The sequence below is a fragment of the Rattus norvegicus genome, chromosome 3 (assembly GCF_036323735.1).
Source record: "Rattus norvegicus strain BN/NHsdMcwi chromosome 3, GRCr8, whole genome shotgun sequence".
NCBI lineage: Eukaryota > Metazoa > Chordata > Mammalia > Rodentia > Muridae > Rattus > Rattus norvegicus.
In genome coordinates, this window is record NC_086021.1 from 172,877,564 (window position 1) to 172,902,393 (window position 24,830).

Sequence of the window (24,830 nt, forward strand, 5' to 3'; positions counted from 1 at the left end):
GAGTCATGTGACTGCACACAAATGTTTGCACTTGCATGAGCATGTGTGCACACATGCATGCACGCAGTGCAAATACATACAATTATAACACACCATCTGATTCATACATTTGAAATATTTAGCTCACTGTACATTGAATTTTGTCATTCCCCAAAGAAATCTTGTACCCATCAGTAGGTATACCTATCCCCCCAGAAGAGCCCCTCCACCCCCCTAAACCTGCTAACTTACTTTCCACGTCTATAGACTTGCCTTTGCCAGACATTTCATACCAGCATAGTTGAGCAACACATGGCCTTTTGTGACAGCTTCTTTCACTTAGCATGATTTTTATCAAGGTTCATCTAGGTATGGTCTCCATAGACTATGTGTTTGAATGCTTGGCCCATAGGGAATGGCACTGTTAGGAGGTATGGCCTTGTTAGAGTGGGTGTGGCCTTGTTGGAGTGGGTGTGGCCTTGTTGGAGTGGGTGTGGCCTTGTTGGAGTGGGTGTGGCCTTGTTGGAGTGGGTGTGGCCTTGTTGGAGTGGGTGTGGCCTTATTAGAGGAAATACATCATTATGGGGGCGGGCTTTGAGGTCTCCTATGCTTGAGCTATAGTTTCCTTCTACTGCCTGCAGATCAAGATGTAGAACTCTCCTGGGTTCGGTCCCCAGCTCCGAAAAAAAGAACCAAAAAAAAAAAAAAAAAAAAAAAAAAGATGTAGAACTCTCAGCTCCTTCTCTAGCACCATGTCTGTCTACACACCACCATGTTTCCCTGAATAATGATAATGGACAAAACTCCTAAAACTATAAGCAAACCCCAAATTTAATGGGATTCCTTTAAAAGACCTGCCATGGTCATGGTGTTTCTTCACAGCAATAAAACCGTAATTGAGATAACCCCTTTTATTGATGAACAATATTTCATTGTATGGACTAACTGCATCTAATATGCCCTTTTCTCAGGTGACAGGCATTCGGGTCCTGTTCTTCTTTCAACTCTTATGGATGACGTCATGAAGAACATTTGCATGTTGATACTGGTTACTGGCCCATGGGATCTGATGGCACAGGAACAGAAGGAATGAGACCAAGTCACCTACAATGAAGAAGAAAGGCACAGCTCCCTTACTGAAGCTTCAGCCCCAGCCATGGCAGTATTGATGGTGAGCAGGCTGCTTGCTTCACGGAGGCAGCCGAAGGGTCAGCTAAGTATGGCGATGCTCTAATAACCACAGGCACAGCCGTACATGTCTGTATCCATGTGTGTACACAGGAGTGTGTGTGTGTGCATGCGTGGGTTGATGTCAGATGTGTCTCTCAGTTTCGATCCACTGAACCAGAAACTTGTGGATTGGGCCAGGGACCCTCCTATCTCTGTCTCCTCAACACTGGGGTAACAGGTGCAAGCCAGCACACCCGGCTTTTTTTTTATTTGGGTTCTGGGGATCAAACTCAGGTCCTCATGCTTGCATAGCAGGTATTTTGAGAACTGAACTATCTCCCCATAGTCATGACCTTAAAAACAACTCTACATTTTGTGGGTGAGCACCTTGGCTTTGTACTTGGTAATAACCAAACCAGCTCAGGAACACCTGCGTCTAGCATCCCCCTCTTACATGAATGACCTCCATTTGTGATCAGGCTGAAGAACTCCCATATTTGTGTTGCTCGGAAAGTACAAGGGCATTGTAAAAGACACACATGTCTGCTCCATTGGGAATGCCCAAGGTCAATGTGCAGTATACTCTTGGGAAAATAGCATTTCCCAATGATCAGTGTGTACACACGTAGAACTGAGCAGATTGGCTCAAAGTCTGAGCCAGCAAAGGTTTGAAGACAGACGAGCTAAGCCTGTTGTCCCATGCTGGTCATCCTTTAGTGCCCATAAGTACAGGCAAAGAGTCAGTGTTCTTAGCAACAGTGGCTTTCTACAAAATAGTCTAGGTAACTCTTATTGCACCCACAGACTCAGGTGTTATCTACAAAGTACCTGGGGTTTTCATAGCCAGCTGCTTAGAAGCGTTACCTGCCGTGGGAGCCAAATACTGCATTGCTCAGGGTGTGATCTCCAAAACCAGAGGTGTTAAGACCTACCAAGAGTACATGAGGATAGAGGGCTTATCTAGTTTTGTTCAGTGAAAATGGTCCTTTATTTTTGTTTAGTGTGTGTGTGTGTGTGTGTGTGTGTGTGTGTGTGTGGTGTGTCTGTTTGGGTCTGCCTCTCTCTGTCTCTGTCACTCTCTGTCTCTCTGTCTCTCTGTCTCCCTTTCTGAGGTCTGTGTGTCTCTGTGTGTCTCTCTGGGTCTGCCCCTCTGTCTCTGTCTTTCTCTCTCTCTGAAGTCTGTGTGTGTCTGTGTGCTTCTGTGTGTGTGGGTCTCTGTGTGTACATGTGTCGTGTGTCTCTGTGTATGGACATCTTGAACTCTACTAGTTTTCTCTCAGTCCTGTAACGGTGGCTTCCTAATCTGTGGACATTCTGACCTTGTGGTCCAATCAGCAGTTCTATGACAAAGCTGCAGAGAGGAGAGCACAGGACGGACTGAAGCAAACACATACTATGCTTTCGAGCAGTGATAAAGTTTATTTGCCCTTTGTCCCCTGTGGCAGTCCTGAGCTGGTTCACACATCTGTTTTAAGCGGAAACTCCAGGTCTGAGCAGAGCTCTGATACTCTGGAGTTGGAGTGGGGGGGGCTGGCGGCTGGCCGGCCGACCGGTTCCCAAAGGAGCTGCCCCTTTCAGCCACCCAAATATAGTGCAGGAAAACTCAGCTTTCCCCACATCCTCGGCGATTCTTGTTATGTCTGTCTTGGCTGTAGCCATCTCCATGGTAGGTAGCTTGTTGTGCTTTTGATAGATATTTCCTTGATGGCCAACTTCTGTCAGCTTCATGTCTAGGTCATAAATCCCAGGATACCCTTTCCTTATTTGGAACTACTAACTTAACCTTTCTTTCTTATAGTTTTGGTTGTGAGCCTAGCCTTTAACAGCTGAGCCATCTCTCCAGCCCTTAACCTTCCTTCCTTCCTTTCTTCCTTTTCCTTCCTTCCTTCCTCTTTTTTCCAAGATTTATCTGTTCATGCATTTTATGTATATAAGTACTCTGTCATCACACACACACCAGAAATCAGATCCTATTACAGATGGTTGTGAGCCACCATGTGGGTGCTGGGAATTGAACTTGGATCTCTGGAAGAGCAGCCAGTACTCGTAACCACTGAGCCATCTCTCCAGCCCCTCTAACTTAAGTTTCAATGGGAGAAGATGACTGTGGCATCTACAGAGCATGCCTGGAAGTGGCCTTTCCATGGAGACAATTATTTACCTGGTTTAAGCACTGCAAAACCCCAGTGCTCTGACCTCTAATAATCACAAAGACGGGGCACTTACAGGACAACACCTATGGATGGGAATAAAACTGGGGTGAAAATATATTTATTCAGTATACACGTAGTCATGGTTAAAGACGCTTGTTAAAGAGGCAGAGGAGAGCATGCCTGCATAAGGAGCTGAGTTCAATTCCCAGTACCCACGTAGAAAGTCACAGATGGTTATACAGTTGTGATCCCAGCTCTGGGGAGGCAGAGACTGGTGGATCCCTGGACATCACTGGTTAACCAGTTTAGCCAAGCTGGCAAGCCCCAGGTCCTGGTGAGGAAATGTGTCTCAGGAAGGAAGACAGGTTGGCTCCTGGGGAGCAACACCATGCTTTGACTAAGCACATGGCCCCAAGCAGTCATGGACAGTGACCTCTGAGCCCAGTTATGAAACAAATAATCGAGTTTCGAAGCTGTGACGAAACACCCGACGGAAACAACTTAGAGGAAAGATCCAGCTTCAGAGGATCAAGTCCATTGTGGTGGGGAGGAGTGGCAGGGCTGGGCAGCTCCTCCTGGAGCACGGAAAGGAGAGGGGCTATGTTCCCACTGCCTGGGGCGTGGTGGAGGCAGGGGAAGAGTTGGAAGTCATCCTCAGCTCTATTAAGTCTGGAGGCTAGCCTAGGGTACATGAGCCATTTCAGAAAGAAGAAAAAGAAAAAGGAAGCTGCAGCTAAATATCTGGAGATCTGGAAGTTAGGAAGTCAGGTATGGCCCTGCAAGGTCTGAAAATGGCCCTCTCTATAGATTCAGGAACTCATGGCGATCGGTTCATTGTGGGTCGGGCCATCTCCACCTTGGTACCCAGGTTTCCAGGTTGAGACTGAGAGCTTTCTCTAGGCTTCCAGAGCTGCCAGCGTCCTGAGGATGTCAGGGTCTGGGGAGGACTCCCTCTGGTCCCGGTGCTTGTGGCACCAGTGAAAGCAGCTGTGCTCCCTGACGAGAGAGAAGGTCTCCTCTGGACATTGTGGAAATGCTGGGCTCTCCGTCCTTGCTTCAGGCAGCAGTGATGAAATACCTTGTAATGGTGGAATGGAAGGCTGGGCTGGGTTCCTGCCTATGCCTGCATCAAAGGAGTCGAGTCTCGACTTGCTCTCAGGTTAAGCCCGGTGGCCAGGGCCTTACAAGCTCCCCACCATAGGGCTAGGAAAACGTTTTGAAGTGTTTCTTCTGCTCTAATGGCTGCTCCCGGCTGTAGCTTGGCGTTGACCTTGGATGTGGAAGGTTGGGGAAAGCAGAGTTTCTTCCACCTTGACTGTATTCCGGGGCAGGTGTTGATACTTACACCGCAGAGCAAAGGAAGCTCAGAGAGGTAGGCACCACACAGACAAATTCGCTTGCCCACCCTGGCCCAGGCAATGGGATGCAGCCGGGACGCCTGCGCTTTGGACTTGATGAGCCAGCAGCCGTTTGAGCTCTGGAGTTCAAAGAACTTTTGTGGACCCGTGCAACCAACCCTCATCACTTGTGGCTCAAGGGACATAGGACAGTTACTGTATCCTTGGCTGAGCTGGGAGCCATTTCTGAGCCAGGAAGGAAGCTATGCTAATTCTGCCCATGAGGACATTCTAGCCAGACAGGGCCAGTTAGTGATGTCTAGGGCCCTCTAGTGGTCAAGAGAGCAAAGCTCTCGAGACTTCCAAGCTGGGAGTCCAGACTCAGATTAAAATTATCATACTAATGGCCCCATTCAATGAGTATCTTCACAGGCAGGCACAGTACAAGGATATAATATCTGTACAATTCCTAATGCACTATTGTCACATTACAGAAATAGTCTAGGATAGATGACACCATCTAACCCCCCTTCCTCAAAAAGAAGCTTCCAAGCCATTTTCGTTTGAAAGAAGCCCTTGACATTGAGGAAGAAAGCACCATTAAGGGACACTCCAGGGCCAGGAGAGGGGCCAGGAGCTGGACTTGGAGGTGACTAATGAGAATCCTGAGTCCCTTAAGCTCTTCACCCCTTTACACATCTCTTCCCTTTGGTGCACCCCATCAATGCATTCACATGGTCACACGGCTTGTGACATCTGCAAAAGGAAGACGTTTGTTTGCAGTTGTCTGTTAGTTGAATGTAACTGTCACTTAGGCATGAGCTGAACGTCAAAGAGAATCGGGCCCAATGGTTGGGGTCAGACTATGTCAGATACACTCCTCTCACCCGGTGCCTCCAGAAACCACGGCAAGTGCGTTTGCAGAAGGCACTACCAAGTGTCCACTGCTCCTGGAGAGGGTGAAGTTAGTGCCTCAGATGCCACTGAATGGATGTGGTGTGCCTAGCCTGATGTGGGGAGAGAGGCCAAGCCCCTGATGGCTTGGGCACAAGGAAGGGTTACACAGGTGTGAAGGTTTCTGCATCCCTCTTGTCTACACCCTTTGCTGGACAGTGAGGAGGCCGTTCCACAGAAGAGAAAACTGGGGTCTAAACCCTTGCTGGATAGCTGTGAGGTCATGAAAGTGCAACCGTCCAGCTGTCTCCTTTCCCATCTCTGGACTCTTCCCTTCAGAGTGCCAGCAACCCCAGGCATCCCATGGCTGGCCCTGGTTATCCATCACATCCTTCAAGTGCACTCTGATCTCACCACCTAAACACTCTCCCCCAAGGCCTGTGTGTGGGGAGAACAGTCATTTCCATTCAGCAGACGAGGAGGTGGTGAGCCCAGGCAGCTGACACACCTTACCTGGAATCTAAAGGCCTTCCCTGGGATCCTTGCTGCCCCAGACACTCTGTTATCCAGGACAGTGATGGGAAACTCATTTTGACCAGCAGGGGGTGGCATGGACTCAGAGATAACACCCAGCATCCAGCATTGTGGCCAGCAGAACTCACTGCCCGGTGAAGTACCAAGCCTTCACCCATCCCAGGCTCCAAGAGGGCCTGAGGAGAAAAGAGAGAGGTGTACATATGTGAAAGGCATCCACCTCCCTGCAAGCCAGATGCTGGTCCACAGTCAGGCAATGCCGTGCCTCCTGACACAAAAAGACTCTGTGCCTTGTAAGAGAACTGTGTGTTGGCGCTGTTCTGCCCGGCTGGCCCTGTTTAACCAGCAGGCAGAAGCTACCCAGGATGGGATGGATGAGGGGTGATAAGCTTGGATGTTGTCTGTGGGGTGTGCCCCGCTTTACTGACTATAAAAGACAACCTGACAATATCTATCAGAAGCGAGAATGTTCATGCAGTAACTGACAGAAAATCCTCCCAGCTGCTATACACCAGCTGCTGGCAGCTTGTGGTCATCAAGTGCAGGAATGTGACTGGTTCTGATTTAGATATGTCACACACACACACACACACCTCACACACAATTCACACGGTGATGAGGTTGTTTGCTTTTGCAGTGCTGGGAATTGAACACCTCACCTTGTACCAGGCAAGTACTCTGTAAGGAGAGGTCCTGATACTAAGGTCTAATTCCCTAATTGGTTCTTGGTTTGTCAATAAAGAAGGCTGGGGGGTGAATTGCTGGGTGGAAGGTACATGTGGGACTTCTGGGTCCCAAGAGGAAAAGGAGACACAGGGAAAGAGAGAGGGGGCTTTTCTGCCTTGCTTTGGAGGAAGGAGACTGCTGTAATCATTAAGGTCTCAGGGCAGCTAGGGCCTGCGGCCTCCTCTATAGGTGGATGGCCAAGGATGTTGGCAGGGCCTAACTGATACAAGCCACTCAGTTTAGGGCAGAGGGAGAGACAGAGAAAATAAATTCATAAGGGCACGAATTTCCAGGGAGGAGATATTCACACCCAGGAATTGTGCCTTGCAGGCAAGTTAAGGTAACAAGGCTGAGTGTCTTTTATCTGTGGATTCAAGGGTCATAGGAGTGGGCTGGTGAAGCAGTGACTCCCAGGGCATAATAAGGTGGGTACAAAAGGGATCCAGGAGGGTCCAGAGCTCAGGCTGTGGTCCCCGGCAAAAGGCAGAAACGATATTAAAACTGCACACAACCGTACTCTATCACAGAACCACACTCCGAGCCTGTTACCTGCTTTTGATGTGAAAGAGTGAACGGAGGTAACAGCCGTCTAGGGCCACACTCAGCATACACTTACAAGCAGTGAAGAAAGTGTGCTTAGTGCTAGGTGTCTTAGCACATAATAAACCAAGCAAGGGGAAGGGTGTGTAAGGTGAGAGAATTTCCCAGAAATGATGGGTAATAAAAATCAAGGAGAGGGTGGGACATAGTGGTGCATACCTTTAATCCTGGTACTTGGGAGGCAGAGGCAGGCAGATCTCTGAGTTTGAGACCAACGTGGCCTACAGAGAGAGTTCTAGGACAAGAACAGCCAGGGCTACACAGAGAAGTCTGTCTCAAAAAACCAAATCAAAAAGCCAACCAAACAATAAAAAAACCCCAATCCACCTGATTAAATAACAACATAAAACAAAAGACACCCCAACACACACACACACACACACACACACACACACACACACACACATACAAATATCCAAGGAGAGATTGAGCTGGTGTGTAACTCTCTGAGAGTACACTTGGTCCTGGACTAGCCTTGCAACACTCTGGGATTGATCCTCAGCGTCTTGGGAATAAGTAAGAGACAACAAGCCAAAGGGGGAAGGGAGGGGCTGAAGAGGGGAGGGGCTCTGTGGGTTAAATATATCAGTGTGAAAGCAGAAACAGGAGTCTGCAAGCCTGCCTGTTCCCCAGTGGACCACAAGCACAGGAGCTAAGAGGAGGAAATGGAGGGCCTGCCTTCCACTTCTCACTCCCCACCAATGACCATGAAATGCAGGGAAAAAATGTCAAGAGCTGTGTGGGGGAGAGCCGGACAGGCCCTCAGCTGAGCACACTGTGGCCACAACTCTAGGTGTCAGGGGACCTGGGGGTGGGGTTGGTGGACGCAGGGCTTTTCAAGATCACATATGAGTTGTGTGTGCGTATATGGGGAGGAAGGCTGTCCTGTCCACTAGGACCTGCTGGAGAGAGGAAAGGAAGCAACAGTTAGCGTGGGATATAGACCCCAAGGGCCAAAAGAGAGGTTTGCAGGGTCCCCCAGAAACAGAGCTGTGCCTCTTCAAAGGTCAAGGTTGAGAGAGGCCATCTCTGTGAGAACCACTCCACTGGGTGATGGGTCCAGAGAACTGTGAAGCAGCCAGTCCAAGGACACCTGGAGTGACCCCTTTTCTTCATAAAGACCTCTACCAGGGCCTCTAGGACCTCAAGACCCAGTTGGAGCATCACAGGAGAGCTAGAGAAAAACAGGGTATAAATCCAAATGGGGGATTTCAGTCATATTTTGACTGGACCCTCCCCTCTCCTCCCCTCCCCTCCCCTGTTCTCCCCTTTCTCCTCTCCTCTCCTCCCTCCCCTCCCCTCCCCTGCCCTGCCTTCTCCTCTCTCCCCTCCCTTCCCCTCTTCTCCCCTCTCCTTCCCTCCCCTCCTCTCCTCTCCCCTCCCCTCACCCCTCACATGGGGTGTCTCATGGACCCAGGCTGGCACTGAATTTTCTAGGTAGCCAAGGATAGCCTTGAATTTCTGATCCTCTTGCTGCCACCTCCCCGAGTGCTGGGACGACACATGTGGGCCATCAGGTCCCATTCATGCAGTGCTGGGGATTGAACCCATGGCTTCACACATTCTGGGCAAGCAGTCTACCAACTGAGCCACAACCCTAGTCCTGGACATTCTCACTTCTAGATTGAGACTGTGTTTGCAAATTAAGCTGACCTTACATAGGTACTGTGTTCCCACAAGTACACAGTCCCTATGGGGCGGAGAGGTGACAGTGAGACTAGCGGGGAGAGACAGAGACAGGGAGAGAGACAGAGAGACTGGGAGGAGAACCCAAAGGGTCGAGGCCTAGGCTCACTCAGATGTAATGCAAGGTCTCTTCTAGAACACCGTATTGATGAAGGAGATTCCCCAGATAAGGTCAATACATGCTTTAGGGAGCAAAGTGACATTCCTCTAGCAACAGGGAGATCAGACTCACTTTGATATGTCTGCCACAAAGGCCTGGCTTTCTCAGCACAGGGTAGGGGCTGAGATGCAGACCCACTGCATGTCCAGAAGAGAAAACAAGTGCAGAGAGAGTTGCCAATTCCCACCCCCTCCTGAAAGCACAACCCCTGTGTGCTCCGCTCAGTAGGGTGGCTAGAGGGGGTGGGGCCCTGGAGAGAGACAGGTTGTGTCCCCCAACCCCTGCCACTCATTGCCTCTGGTTCCACATTTGTCAAATGGGGGACAATCTACTGACTTCTCCCAAGGGTGCTGTGGCCATGGAAGTGCTCTATCAATTCGTGATCATCTGAGGTGATCATTGCAAGGTGGCGAATGGCACTGCCCCTGTCCTCAAAGGACAACCAGAGTAGGTAAGAACGGAGACCCCGGCCCTGAGGTCTTGTGTTAGCAGAGGGGAGGTGGGAGAGGCTGTGGCAGGAGAGGGTCCGAGGCCTGGCCTTGGGCATGGGTTGCATGGGCCTGGACAAAGGAGACAGAGGCTAGTACAGTGGGAACAGACACACAGGTACACAGACGTGCAGACTAAGAGCACCCGTGGTAGGTGGCAGAGTCCTGCATCCCATGATAAAAAGCAGAAATTCCAAGGGATTCGTGTTAGCTAGGCAGGAGCTGACACTGGTTCGCATGCTTGTTCCTTGGCAAGGTCGGGTTGAAAGGGGAAAAAGACCAACTGATTGGAAACAGATTCCTGGGAAGGAAGGATTCCAGGCTGGCGTGAGACAAGGGCCTGTAGCCGCTGGCCCCATCCCACCATTCCCCAGCCCTGATGCAAGGCTGGCTGGAGCGAGGCATTTCTTCCTGGCTTCATTACAAGGCCCTGCTGGCAGGGGATGAAGCTCCTGCCATCCCTGCCTGCGTGCCGGAGTAAGCACTGAAGTTAAAAAACATGGACATCAGACCCCTGGCCATGCTGATTGCTCTCATCGACCTTGGATTCTCACCTCAGAGGGATTGTCTGTTTCCCAGGTGAGCCACTGTGTTGGGAAAAGCTGGGGCTTTGCCCTCCACCCAGTCTAGCTGAATGGGTGTGCTTCAGGGTCAGTGAGTGGCTTTATCCTGGGCTTCGGGTGCAGACGGGGAGGGTTAGAGTAGAAAGGAAGAAGACATTGTGGGTTCATGTGACGTGAAGGTGGTAGGGTACAGGGACACTTGTCTGATGCTAAGCAAATTTTGGGGCTGTTTGTTACAGCAGCATGACATAACTTATCCTGACAGATACAAATCATGAAAAACTAAGGGGTTTCTCTCTCTCCCTCTCCCTCTCCCTCTCCCTCTCCCTCCCTCTCTCCCTCCCCCTCCCTCCCCCGCCTCTGTGTGTGTGTGTGTGTTATATTGTGTAGTGTGTGGGTACACATGCCCAAGTATAGGTCAGAGGTCATCATCAGGTATCTTCCTTGACCATACTCCATCTTCATTTGTGACCTAGGGTCTCTCATAGAACCTGGAGCTCACCATGCCAGTCTGGCTAGGCCATCGAGCCCTTGACAGCGAGCCCTTGGGATCTGCCTGTCCCTGGTTTCTAATGCTGGGGTTGCAGGTGTGTGACATCTTATTCAGACTGTTTTGCATGGACTCTGAAGATGGAACCCAGGTCTTCATGCTGCTCTGGCAAGAGCCCTTCCCGCTGAGCTGTCTCCCAGCCCGATGGTGCACGTTCTTTGAAATGTCAAGACTTAGCACCACCTTCCTCTTTGGAACACCATTTGCAACTTTGTAATCTTGGGGCTGGGGAGACGGCTCAGTGGGTACAGTTACTGCTGCACAAGCATGAAGACCTGAGTTCAGATCCCCAGGACCCTTGAAAAAAGCCAGGCACAGTGGTGCCTGTCTGAAATACTAGCAACCGGGGGATTAGAGACAGACACAGGATCAGGGACAGACAGGGATCAGAGACAGACAAGTGCTGGGGGCTTGCTAGCCAGCCAGCCTCATTAAAGCAGTAAACTCTGGATCCAGTGAGAGACATGGAAAAAAAATTACAAATGGAGAGCAATAGAGAAAGACGCTGATGTCAACCTCTGCCTTCCACACATTTGGGCATGTGTACCCCACATGCTTATGTGCATACATGCGTGTGGTACTGTACACATAGTATAGCATTTACTGTCTTAACTTTTTGAGTTTTCAGGATTTGAACTCAGGGCCTCACCTGCAGGGAGAATGTGCTGTGCCCTGAACTATACCCCAGCCCATCTTAACATTTTCAAAAGTACAGTTCAGTGGCACTGAGTACCTTGTCTGCAGCCCCCACCATTATCCACCTACAGGACTCTTCTCCTACAAAGCTGGAACTGTATCATCAAATAACAACTACCCCTCTGTCCTCACCCAGGGCCTGGCAACTTCACTTTCAATCTTTGCGACTAGGCTACTTTAAATGTTTCATTTAACTGGAATCATCCAGTGTTTGGTTGGTTGTGTGTGTGTGTGTGTGTGTGTGTGTGTGTGTGTGTGAGAGAGAGAGAGAGAGAGAGAGAGAGAGAGAGAGAGAGAGAGAGATTAATTTATTTCCCATAGCAGAATGTTGTGGCATGAGTCAGAATTTCCCTACTTTTCAGGACAGAGTAATATTCCATTGTACAGACATACCACATTTTGATTATCCATTCATTGGCCACTGGGCATTTGGGTAGTTTTCATGGTTTTGCTGTTGTATACAGTTTAAAAAAAAACATTTGAAAGCTGTGTGTGTGTGTGTGTGTGTGTGTGTGTGTGTGTGTGTGTGTGTGTGGCACTGTCCAAGAAGCAAGTTGAGTCACTGGGGTTTGGGCTCTAGTTTGCCATGCAGCTTTGAGTAGGTAGATAACTTCCTGACCCTTCCTACCCTCACCTTCATGCCTACTCTCGGCAGTGTGCCAAGGGGCAGCTGAGACCGCAGTGTGAAAGTTCTCAGCAAAGAAGCCACCACCACTGCGGGAGACTGTTATTGTTATTGCTCAGTGGGTGAGAGGCCAGTGGCTTCCCAGAGCTGTGAGTCATTCCTGATGGGATTCCAGGCACCAGGAGAGGCTGTTCTGGGCAACAAAATCCAAATTCCACACGGAGCAGGGGCCCTGACCCTAAGCCCTTGGGTGAGCCACACCCTCTCTTCTGGGCCACTGCTGCTATGAAAAAGAGTCTGTGAATGTCAGAAGCATCCAAGTTCTTAGGAATAGAGCCTCCAGCTCCAGTGCCACACATAGCTGTTAAGGAGGTTCAGAGAGGGTGATATGTCTGCCTAGAGTTGCAAAGCCAAAGGGAATGAACTTGGGGGGGGGTGTGTGAGGAATTCTCAGACACACCCATGTCTCACTAGCTCCTACTTGGTACTGATATTAGGAAGAAGGCTTCAGAGGTGAGGTCCAGAAAGGCCCCATGGAGCAAGAACCCAGAAGCAGGTTGAGAGTTCCTTCGTATTTCAGGGACATGGGTCTGAAGACCCAGTCAACTCACAGCAATGTGTTAACCTTCCCATGTCTTGGTTAAGATGGAGCCTGCCCCAAACCACAGTAAAGTGATTGAACCCTTCCCGCATCCATGGAGCTGAACTGTCACACAGAGGCTTACACGCCAGCTCTTCTGTGAGCCTGGAACCAGCACCCTGCCGTTCAAAAGCCTTGGATCCTAAGTTCAAAGACATTTCCAAAGTCATAAAATGAGAACAGGCAAGAGCTTTGATCAGACCCCAGACAGGGGCCTGTGAAATGTGTTCGCAGAACACATGCCCTGTGTCTCCTCAGAGCTATGGCGTCTCTGCTCTCTGTGCCCATCGCCCAAGCAGGACAATTAAGGTTTAGAACAGCTTTATGACATGTTGGTCAGAATGGGAAGTTGGGATGAGGACCAACCACGTCAAGACTGGCTTTTGCCTGATGCACAGAATTTGAGAAAGAGCTCTGTGTCTGGGAGTGTGCAAGCCAAGACAGACCAAATCTTGGAGGTGTAGGCCAGGAGGGCAGGGTGATAGTATCTGAGTGCTCCTCACTGCTTGGTGACAGCCAAACATCAATGCTTGAGGTACACCGAGGTGCTTACTATAAAGACAAAAGGCCAAAACTATGCTCAGAACTCTAGGCTTAATAATAAGGCCACAGCCATTTGGAGCCTGACCTGGGGTAACTTACATAAGACCTGCTGAGTTCTTGTTAATTTTTAAATTACATTTAAATTAATTTATTTTGTGTGCTGACAAAGGCTCATGCCATGGCATGTGTGTGACAGTTAGAAGTTAGTTTTCTCTTTTAAGGATTGGGTGTCAGGAATTAAAGACAATTAAGCTTGGTGGTGGGCACTTAAAGCCACCTTCAATTGCTTTGATTGGAAAGATGGTTCAGCAGGTAGGAGCACTTGCTATTCCTGTAGAAGGCCCAAGTTTGGTTCTCAGGACCCATGTCAGATGGTTCACAATTACCTGTAAGGCTTTTAACTCTAGGAGATCTAATCCTCTGTCCTCTGTGGGTGCCTACAGACATGTGCATATCTGCTCACACAGTCACACTCAGATAAGTAAAAGTAAAATAAATCTAAAAAAAACCTTCTGCTTTGGCATATGTGAGCATGCATGTATGTGTTCCTGCGTGAGCAGATGCACACATGCACAGGTGGCCGTGTGTGTGTGTGTGTGTGTGTGTGTGTGTGTGTGTGTGTGAGAGAGAGAGAGAGAGAGAGAGAGAGAGAGAGAGAGAGAGAGAGAGTCAATCCTTGGGAGCTATCCACCTTGGTTTCTGAGACAGGTCTCAGGGAGACCTGGGGTTTGCAGATTTGCTTATAGTCTGGCTGGTTAGTAGTTCCCACAGATCCTCTTGTCTCCTCCCCTAGTCCTGCGATTGTAGGGCTGTACCACTTTAACCAGGCTTTTAAAACTCAGACACAGGGGGGTAAACTAAGGTCCTCAAGTGCAGGCAGTGAGCACTCTACTGACTGAGCAAGTACTCACTGACTCCCCAGTCCCTGGGCTTGATTTCTTATGATCTACCTCAAGTCTCAAGAAAACAACCCCCATTGTAAAATCTACTATTCAACAAGGGGGTGAGGTCTCACCTGGGCCCTCAGGTGTGGGCTTTTCACAGTAAGAACAATAACTTGTCCCGCCAGGGCCAGCATCTCCACAGTGTGATGCTCTCACTGGGACCTGGCCTATCCTCTTCTGTAGTGTCCTTCACTAAGTTCTCGCTTGTGTCTCATGTCCTGGTTAATTCTTTTACTTTCTACATCACCGTTCTCCCCTGTGCCATTTTTCACAGTGTGTCGGTGGCCTGTAGTGTCAGAAATGTCCCACACTGCCTCTCTTGGCCACTATTTATTTTGGTGTTTGTGGTGACAGGATGGGTGGTTCAGTGAGAGCTGAGGAACTCAGGCTAGGTTAGCACCCTATTAGAGCTTTAAAGCTGCTGCATATTGTCAGGCCACAAGCCAGGGGTCTCCTTTAGGGCTCTGTGGATCAGTCTATGAGGGCAAGGGCTACCCTTCCTTCCTTCTGGAAACTGGCAGCTGCTGTATGGTGGAGGGTCCATGCACCATGGTGATGGGTTTCTCTCCTCCATCTCCTTACTTCTCTCTAGCACTCCACACGCTGCCCATGTTCCCAGAGCAAAAGGGAGCAGTGTCTACATGACCAGCATTTACAAACCTGCCACTTCTCTCGGGCAGATTTCCCGAAACACACAGGTGATCAGCCTTTCTCTTCTCCAGGGTGGCAAGCCTTCTTATCTCTCATAACCGATCTACAGCTGGTTTCTGTTTGTGAGTCTCCTTTTGATATTGGTTCAGCCTGACCAACTGGACACTCTGACCCCAGTGTTCCCAGAAGCTTTGCAGTCAATCTGAGTTTCAGTTTCCTAAGCCGGAGGCCCTCCATTCTTAGTGAGACACTCTGGCTTAGAGTGGTCCTTAAGTCCCTCGTGGGTTCCACACCTACAGTTCCCTCTGACTCTCCCCAAGGATGTCCCTTCTAACTGCTCTCTGTGCTGTGGGACCCCTGATCTTCTCTCTTCTGTTGTGGCCCTGCCTCTCTCCACCTCCAATTGCCTGATGCCACCTATAACTGTGTCCACAGTGTCATACTTAACTTTGCTCATTCTGTGGCCTCTTTTTGCATCTCTGGGAACAGCACTGAAGACTGTTTACTTCTTTCTATGCAGCTTCCTGATTTGACAAACTAAATACTACAGAGTCTAACCAAAGGGGCCCTTTCTTGGGAAAGTACACACGACCTTCCTCTCACTCACACTCACACTATTTCTTATAAGGACTGCTAACAATGACCCAACTCCTCCTCCTCGTCTTCTTCCCTTTCCTCTTCCCCTTCCCCTTCCCCTTCCCCTTTTCCTCCTCCTCCTCCTCCTCCTCCTCCTCTTCCTCTTCCTGTTCCTCCTCCTTCCAGGTTAGAAAGAATGACCATTTTAATGGGACCACTAAAAGAAAGAGAAACAACAGGACAAAGGGCCTGGTCTTCTTTCCCGGAACTTTATGAAAAGGTCCTGAGGTTGTATATATTGTTAAAAAAAAAAAGAAAAAGAAAAGAATATATTGCATAAAGATTGTTTTGTTGGGAACTGGAGAGATGGCTTAGTGGTTAAGAGCACCGACTGCTCTTCCAAAGGTCCTGAGTTCAAATCCCAGCAACCACATGGTGGCTCACGATCATCTGTAATGGGATCTGATGCCCTCTTCTGGTGTGTCTGAAGATAGCTACAATGTATATAATAAATAAATACACCTTTAAAAAAAGATTTTTTTGTTTTGTTAAAAAAAAAGGTTAAAACAAAACTGAAAAATTTGAGGGGTGGTATGGAACAGACTGGGAAATAGGAGGCCCAAACCAGAAAGGTTAAGAGAAGAGGCACAGTGGAGGAGGCCTGGTGGAGGCACAGAGGTTTGCAAAAGGTGGGAATTAAAGGCAGTGTACCCACGATGATGAAAGCTTATTAAAACTCCCAAGGTCAGTACAATGACATAAAACCGATGTGCCTCTTCTGTTCTCTTAAGATCTGTTCTGGGTAACATTGGCAATAACTGAATTCAGGAACAAAGATTGTGTTTTATCAAGATAATTACTCCTTTTTTAAAATCTGCCCAACTTAGAAGCTGAAGTCTTAAGAAAATCGGTCGCTTAGAAACATGTTTTTCACTAAGCTTTCTCTAAATGTTACACAGAAATTAAAACTAGAATCTGTTATTTCATCTTCAAGATGGATAAAAACTGTCCTGAGTATTCAGCCTCTTAATTTTGAAGGCCTAAACCAAAGAAGACAAATGATACTACCAATATTTGATTTCTTGTCCTGTGAGGTTAGGCAGGATGAAGGGGACCATGAGGCCCCTCTGAAAGGGCCCCACAAGTCTGAAAAAAAACTTGGTTTCATCTCATAAAATCTGTTGGCTTGATCAGAAATACCATGAAACCCTAGAGATGAAACTCTTAATGGGAGAACATCCTGCAAAGTGGAAAATTAGTCATTGGAGATATAAATGTCCCCTCAATTACATGGTCATCAAGGCCCTGATTCATCCTGGCAGGTGACACAGACAGCGATGATAGGAGGAAATTTAAGTCCCTTAGGAGTGACCCACGAAGAACTTCTGATCCTAACAGTCTAATGAGAAAATGGTTAACTTTTGACCATCCATACGGTCCCAGACACTGAGCAGGAAAACATTTCCAAACATATTTAGCAATAGAAACAAACCTTTCTCAGCTTCTGGCCACAGCTCTCATCCTGACCTGATTGGTGGGGGGCGGTGCTTGGTGATCCTTCAGACAGACCTACAATGACAGTCACTTGGGTGACCAAATTCAGCCCGTTTAAGGGGGTCCCAAGGGCTAACCAGGTAAGTGACCCTGTGGACACACTAGGCATAACTTCTGATTTGGAATTATCCTTACTCGGCCAAGGCTCCCCCTCACCCATGTCCCACCAGATCTTTTCTCAACTACTATAAAAATCTTTTCAAGATGTTCTGTTCTGTCAAAACGAATTTGTCCGGCTCTGAGTAAAGAGAAACTAAATCGTTTGCTTCATTTCTACACTGTTATTGCTGGAAAAAAATCTCCATCCCAGCAGGGTTCCCCACACCCATCCTCAGGCTCCCCTAAAGGGCCTGTAACTCAAGTTACCTCAGTCCCCACACAAACACACCCCGTAACTCAGCTGAAGAGTCTCAGACTCCAGAGGAGCGCCAGGGTATCCCAAGTACAGATTAACTGATCATATCTAAGCCTGTCTCCCATACTGATTCTCTCCTGCCTCATGGAGGGAGGCTTTCATGAAAAATAAAGCAACCCCCACTGTGGCGTGGGTCATGGCTGGTGTCTTTCTTCTCCCTTTTCTGATAGGTGGAGTATCCCATCAAGCCTGGAGTACTGCCTTGTTCTTTCTCTCACAGCTTGCATGTTATTTTTCTGGAAAACACCTGTCCTGGCCATGATTGGCCTCCATTGTCTCCCTGGTAGGACTTCTTACTCGGCTTTGTATTTTTATTTAGTCTGGGTCTCACTCAGTTACATTGTTACATTGTTTCTCCGAGAATCTAGTTACATTGTTTCTCCGAGAATCTCTGCGGGGGACAATTTCCGGGCAACTTCGCCAGGTGGACTTGGACGCTCCCGGCTCCCCTCGCTGTCATTTCATCTGGCTTTGTCTTTTCAATCCCTGCTTACTTAACCTTCTGCTGTCTCGGTGTCTTAGTTGGGCTTCTATTGCTGTGATAAAAACATCATGGCCACAAGCAACTTGCGGCGGAAAGGGTTTATTTATTCTTACAGCATATAAGTCCATCACCAAGGGAAGCCAGGACAGTGGGAACCTGGAGGCAGGAACCAAAACAGAGGCCATGGAGGGATCTTGGCTTGCTCTCTATAGCTTGCTCAGCCTACTTTCTTATGCACCCGAGACCAGCGGGGGGTGGGGTGAGGGTGGGGGGTGGGGTGAGGGTGGGGGGGTGGGGGTGGGGGAGGGACATCAGCAGTGCACTCACAATGGGCTGGGCCCCTCCCATGTCATCTGGCCAAAAATGCCCCAGAGACTTTCCCAGAGGCGAGTCCTAAGGGAGCATTTTCTTGATTAGATCTCTTGGGGCTGGAGGGGTGGCTCAGAAGTTAAGATGAGTGGCTGCTCTTCCAGAGGTCCTGAGTTCAATTCCCAGTACCCATATGGCGGCTTGAAACTGTCTGTAACTCTAGTTCTGCCGGATCTGGCACCTTCACACAAACATGCAAGCCACAATACAAAACAAAACACCAACGCACACAGGGATAAAGAAATCTTAACAAGAAAAAGGAAAAAGATTTCTTCTTCTCAGATGACCCTAGGGTGTGTCAAGTTGACATGAAAATAGACAGCATAATTATCCTCTTCTAGACTACACTGTATTAAGTCCCAGATCATACTGTCTCGGGCCATTGCCATCTCAGAGATATCAACCGCCACCATCTGCCACGGCTATTCTTAGTTGTCAGCTTCACTACATCTGGAAATAACTGAAACCCAAGTGGCTGGGTACACCTGAGAGGGATTCCTTTTTTTCTTAATTAAATCATTTGAAGTGGGAAAATCTACCCTAAATCCAGGTCTTTTGAGGTGGGAAGTTCCACCTTAAATCTGGGCCACACCTTCCACTGGCAGCCTAGACAAAGGACACAGAAGGAAGAAGCTCTTGGGTTTGTTCTTTTTTCCTGTTTGTCTTTGCTCCTGCTTCACTGGTATTAAAGCCTATGTCTTCAGTGTTCCAAAGCCTACTAAAGACTAACAGAGACATCCAGTCTCATGGACCAAACTACTGGACTCCTGGACTTTCAGTTAGGAGACAGCCATTGTTGGACTAACTGGAACAGAGCCTGTAAGCCACTCTAATAGCCCCTTCTATACAAATAAGTTCATTCTGTCTGTCTCGTTCCTCTAGAATGGTAGTTCTCAACCTTCCTAACGCTGTGACCTTTTAATATAGTTCATCATGTTGTGGTGATGCTCCCCAACCATAAAATTATGTCATTGCTACCTCTAATGCCAAAACTCCCTAAAGTCTTTCAAAGTTCCAACTCTGTCCAAACGTATAAGTTCAAAGTCTTTTCTGAGACAGGCAATCTCTTTACTTTGAGCCCCTGTACAGTTAAAAGATTAAAATAAAAAAAAAAAGCATGCACTTCCGACGTAAAATGGCACAGGGTAAAGCCTTTTCATTCCAAAGGGAAGGACAGGGTAGAGCGAGGAAAGACTGGACTAGAGCTGACATCTAGCAAGGAGAACACCAACCCCTGCAGCGCCAATATTAAACATCTGGTGCCTACGGTGGGGTAATCTGGGCCACTTGTCAATGGTTTGATTTTGCCCATCTGTCAAGGAAGAAATATAGAGGCAAAGGGTCAAAAATAAACCAAAAATTCCCATCCTTTAACAATCAGGCTGCGAGCGCTTGGACTTGAGTCTTACACGGCTGGAGCCTAATTTCAACAACCCACAGTATCTTACTCCAATGATCCAACTCAAAAGAACATTTAAACAGTTAACGCCCACTGCCACCCTCCTTCGCTCCAATATCAGTTTCCCCAGGAGTCCTACACTGAGGGGGCTGAGGTATTTCCCCCTCAGCTGAGGTAAAAGAACAGCCCAGCCATGCTGTGATGTGCTGGCCTCTCTGAGAACACACCTGAGAATTTCAACACAACCCTTTCTCCTTTGTGCAACCTGTAAATTCTTTCACCACCCCCTACCTGGCCTTCCCTGCACTTGGCCTGGAACACCACACCCCAATTTCCACGTTACCTTTCTTCTTCACCTTGTCTCCCCATTATGAACGAGAGGCCATAATAAATTTCCTATCCGTTGGTGTCTATCGAGGTGAAGAATTTATTACCACATTGTCAGTCAACACGACACCCATTAGCCTCACCTCAGTGGAGGGCGGTCTGAAGTACAAGGACAGATGACCCAAGGACATTTGAAATAGAAGAGACAGAGCCAGGGTTTGAATCCAGTTCTAGATGAGCCCTACTATGTGCCTAACACCATGTCAAGTACTTAGAGTATCCTTTTGTGGGTAGCAGCCATCTTGTCTGGAAGAGGTTATAACTGATTGATTACTACAACCCTGTTTCCCCCTGTTCTTTCTCCTTTTCTTTCCTTCTCTTTTCTTTTCCTTTCTAAAAAAAATATTCAGACATGCAGAAAGCATTTGCTATTTATCCATCATTTCAACTCCGCAGCTGTTGACATTTTCCTCAACTTGTTCTATGTCTTTGGTGCCAACATTTTCTAAAGGGAATCGTAATCATCCTAAAATTTCCTCTAAAAAAAAAAGCTTGACAGCAGATAGTCGACTCTGCTTTACTCCGTGGTGGTGAAAGCTGGTGGGCTTTCAATAAATAGTCACTGAATGAAAATATCTTAGGGCTCCCCATGACAACCGTATGCAGTAGGTGCTGTCAGGAGAGGAACCCAGCTAGGAGAAGGTGAGGAAGCTGAGTGACTTGGGGCTCTCTAGGGGCAACCCCTTCACTCTCTTAGTCCACTCGTCCTGTCTAACAGTCCATGCTGGGAGCACCTGAGGGAGGACGGATACTCAGCCTACCAGAAAAGCAGGTCACACCTCTGGAAAGCCAAGTGTTCTCATGAAGCCTGGGCCCTTCCGCCCTGCCCTGGGGTGGAGGCTCTTTCCCAGACTGGTGACCTTTGGGGTTTGTTATGAATAGAGATTCTTTCTGGGGAATGTGATGGCTGATGGCAGGAGCCTGTGTCCCCAGACTTAACACCCAGGAATGTGGACAGGCATTTCCAGCCCCTACCCCAGAGACTACTAGAAACTGGCTCTCTCAACTGCCCTGGTTCTAAGCAGCTCTTGTGGACATCCAGCTGCTGGAGAGGAGGTCCGGTGCCTAACACCAAAGAGACCTACGCTCCATTCCTTCCGTCCCAGCTATGTGGCTGGACAGGCACCAGTCTGGGCGAACCACTCACTGTTCTCACATTATCCAAAAAATATAAAAAATAAAAAAAAGGTCTGGCAGGGTAAGGTGACCGGGCACCTACAATAACATTCATTTTCATGTTGCTGCAGATGGGGACCAGGATACCACGTGGGACAAAACTGCTCCGTCCTAGAGCTGCCACTCCAGCTCCTATATGTCCTATTGGCTGCTTTTCTGCAGTAGACAGGATCCATTTCCTAGCCATGGTCCCTCTTGGGTTCCCCTCAGCGTCCCTCCACTTCTGCCCATGCAGTCACACCCTGTCCCCTTTAGCATGCGTAATGGCTAGTCTCTCTGGTTCCATCCAAGGCCTCCTCTGTGTTACTGTCACAGAGGGCTTGCCAGGAGAGCAGGAGGATTTGAACTGATCCCCCACCTAAAGCCAGGTGTGCGGTGCAGCAAATAAAACCCAAGTACCGGAGAGGCGGAGTCAGGCAGATCGCTGGCCCCTGTTGGCCTGCCAGCCTAGTCTACTTGGCTAGTTCTAGGCCAGTGAGAGAACCTATCTAGGGGCTGGAGAGATGGCTCAGTGGTTAAGAGCACTGACTGCTCTTCCAGAGGTCCTGAGTTCAATCCCCAGCAACCACATGGTGGCTCACAACCATCTGTGATGAGATCTGATATCTTCTGGTATGTCTGAAGACAGCTATAGTGTATTTACACATAAATACATCTAAAATGAAAAGGAAAGAAAGAAAAAAGGAAAAGTGATGAAATTCTAAAAAAGGGAGAGAGAGGGAGAGGGGGAGAGAGAGAGAGAGGGGAGAGAGAGAGAGAGAGAGAGAGAGAGAGAGAGAGAGAGAGAGAACCTGTTTGTCTCAGAAAACGAAGTAGACCCTGAGGAATGACACCAGAAATTTACCTCTGACCACGCTCTCCCTCCCAACCCTCATATATAGAATAGTTGTCCAGTGTTTGGCTTGGCATGTGCCAGGCACTATGCTGGCTTCCTCTAATTCTTATGATGCTCCTGTGAAGTCTAAACTATAGGCACGCATGTTTTGAAGAAACTGAGGCACGTAACCGTTAAAGAATTCATCCAAAGATGCAGATCGAGGAAAGACTGGAATCAAGAGGATTCAAGATAGTATCAACCTCCAGATCTTCTTCTAACCTGCTCCATCCACCAGAGGACGTACAGCTGGCTCCAGGCAGGCGCCCCAATGCCTACCCAAGGGAATTGGCTTTCCTCAGTTAAGTCAGATGCCAACAACAAGAAGGGGCGGATGCTCCCTGAGCATCTCTGGACCAGAGGAAGCTACTTCTGTGTTCTTTCCAGACCACAGGTCTTGCCTTCATGCTTTGATGCCTTGATAACAAGGACAACCTTGACTTCCGTTTGCAGAGCAGACTCTCGGTACAGACGTCTGTTCACTCTCTGTCCAAATGGATCCTCACGAGAGTCCCTCCTCTGTCAACATACCCATGCAAAGGATGCAGGACTCAGGGGCTGACCAGACTTCCAGGCACCAGGCCAGGGTTTCATTCCAGCCTTGGGATATGGACCTTGAGTCACTACTCACTTCCCTGTGGGGTGAAGGGGCTCTGAGGGCCTGCAGGATCCGGATTCCAGCCTCCTCCCATTGCTGGTACCCAGCCATTGTAGGAGCTGGGACTCAGTGGGAGGGAGGGTCACTTCTGGACCCCCAGCAGGCTCAAGCCTCACACAGAACACATTGATTCGGATGAAGTGGGGCACGAAGTGAGTAGTTTTGATTCAGGGAGGTGGGCTGTCACAGGAGCTATCTTAAGCCTCTTTGTTTGTACAAGCTTAGTTTCTCTCCCTGTTCCCACTTGTAATTCACTTTCCATCCAGGCTGCCTGAGTGGTCCTGTGCCTTGCCTCATGTGGACTCTGTTGAGGATTCTCCATGCACCTCAGCCCTGCACACCAGGGCTTGTCACTTCACGAAGGGGCCATCACCGAGCAGAAAATTGACTTACCCCTTTTCCCTCCCACAAGTGGGACACCCCACCATTTTAATGTGCCCTTGACTCAAGATTCTTCTCAGGTGGGGCTGGGAGCTTCCGAGAACTCTCAGGCTTGAGGCTTGCTGTGCAATTTGACACCGTGTTCACATTTGAGGAAGGTAGTGAGTGGCTCAGCGGTTGAGAAGGGGAAGTGTCAGGCATGGTTGTGAGCTCATTCTCAGCTCTGTCATCTGAAGATGTGGGACACATGGGATGGCCTTCCCCAGCCTTAGTTTATACCTCATCTGTGAAAGCCCTGTCCCAGATCTGTAATCCTCACAACAAATCCACTTGGAGGGGTTGGGGATTTAGCTCAGTGGTAGAGTGCTTGCCTAGCAAGCGCAAGGCCCTGGGTTCGGTCCCCAGCTCCAGAAAAAAAAAAAAAAAAAAAAAAAAAGAATCCACTTGGAAATCTGTGCTCAGAGTGACATGACACAATCAAGGTGACAGAGCGAACGACAGGCCACGACCAGGTCTGTCTTATTCCTCTCACGCCAGGCAGTTGTATCTAGAAAATGCTTGCTGGTCTTTTTCCTCCTTTAGTGTTGAGGGTGGACTCCAGGTCCTTATACTGCCTGACAAGGGTCCCACTACTGAGCCACATCTTCTTCTCCCAGGTCTCCATAGGCAATGTACCTCTAAGGTTGGAGTGTCCGGTGCCCTACTGACTCAGCCATCTCCTCAGGATTGTGGATAGGGTTGTTTCTGCCTGATCCCCACTAGGTTTGTGATGGGTGTGATACTCAGGTCTATACATCCTGGGGGTGCCGTGGTTAGAACAAGGTGTCTGGGCCACTGGGCAGCACGTTCTCAGCCTTTTCAAGGGCAAGAAGGCCCCTTGGAGGGAATGGGGTGGAAGGAAGTCCCCAGGGCTCCATACCATTAGCACCACAAACTCCAGAGAAAACATACCATTACTGGAAGCCTAGCCGGGCAGAGTGGGCGGAAGTGGCCATGTCAGAGGAAACCACACAAGGCCTGCCAAACCTCGGGGGGCTGGCTCACTGGGATGTTTACAGAAATGTTGGCCTTGAGGTCGCCCAGCTGCTGGGCTGGGATCCCCTTGGTATCCTCAGGACCCCGAGTGCCCGCTTGGCAGGAACTATGAAAGGCTGCAGTTGAGCCCTGTTTACCTTCATGGCCGACCTGGGAGAGGATAGTGAGGGCCAAATGAGTGAACAGGGAACAGCAACCCTCCAGACCATCCATGGGCATCCTGCTGCAATGGTTGAACAGAGGGACCAGGCCTTTACTAGATACTCCCGGGAAAATGTCATTCCCTCAAGAGACACACACAAGAGGTGACTCTGGAGGCAAAGGGTTCAGACTCTGATTGTGTTTCCACTGGCTGGCTAACTCTGTAAGGCTAATGCGAGTTTTCGGTGCCTCAGTTTCTCCACCTCTGGATCGGGGACTGTGCTAACAAGTACCTTTTATGGGCCTATTGACGGAATTAAATGGTTAAATATTTAAGGTTGCCCAGAACCATCCGTGTCTCCTATTAATACCCTAAAGTCTTTGTTGTAGAAATAGGCCTGAAGTTATGGAGAAGCTGAAGTTATGAATGTAAATCAGACTT

At 48.8% G+C, this 24,830-nt stretch overlaps 2 long non-coding RNA genes across 2 annotated transcripts; one reads left to right on the forward strand and one right to left on the reverse strand.

Moving 5' to 3' along the window:
- Positions 1-875: 875 nt before the first annotated feature.
- Positions 876-18,209, reverse strand: LOC120101781 (uncharacterized). Its single transcript, XR_005502707.2, has 3 exons — positions 18,082-18,209; positions 17,008-17,084; positions 876-1,083 (listed from the first exon to the last, which is right to left on the reverse strand). It is a non-coding gene; the product is annotated as an uncharacterized LOC120101781 (long non-coding RNA).
- LOC134486202 (uncharacterized) lies at positions 8,771-24,724 on the forward strand. Its single transcript, XR_010065043.1, has 2 exons — positions 8,771-10,306; positions 21,371-24,724. It is a non-coding gene; the product is annotated as an uncharacterized LOC134486202 (long non-coding RNA).
- Positions 24,725-24,830: the final 106 nt, after the last annotated feature.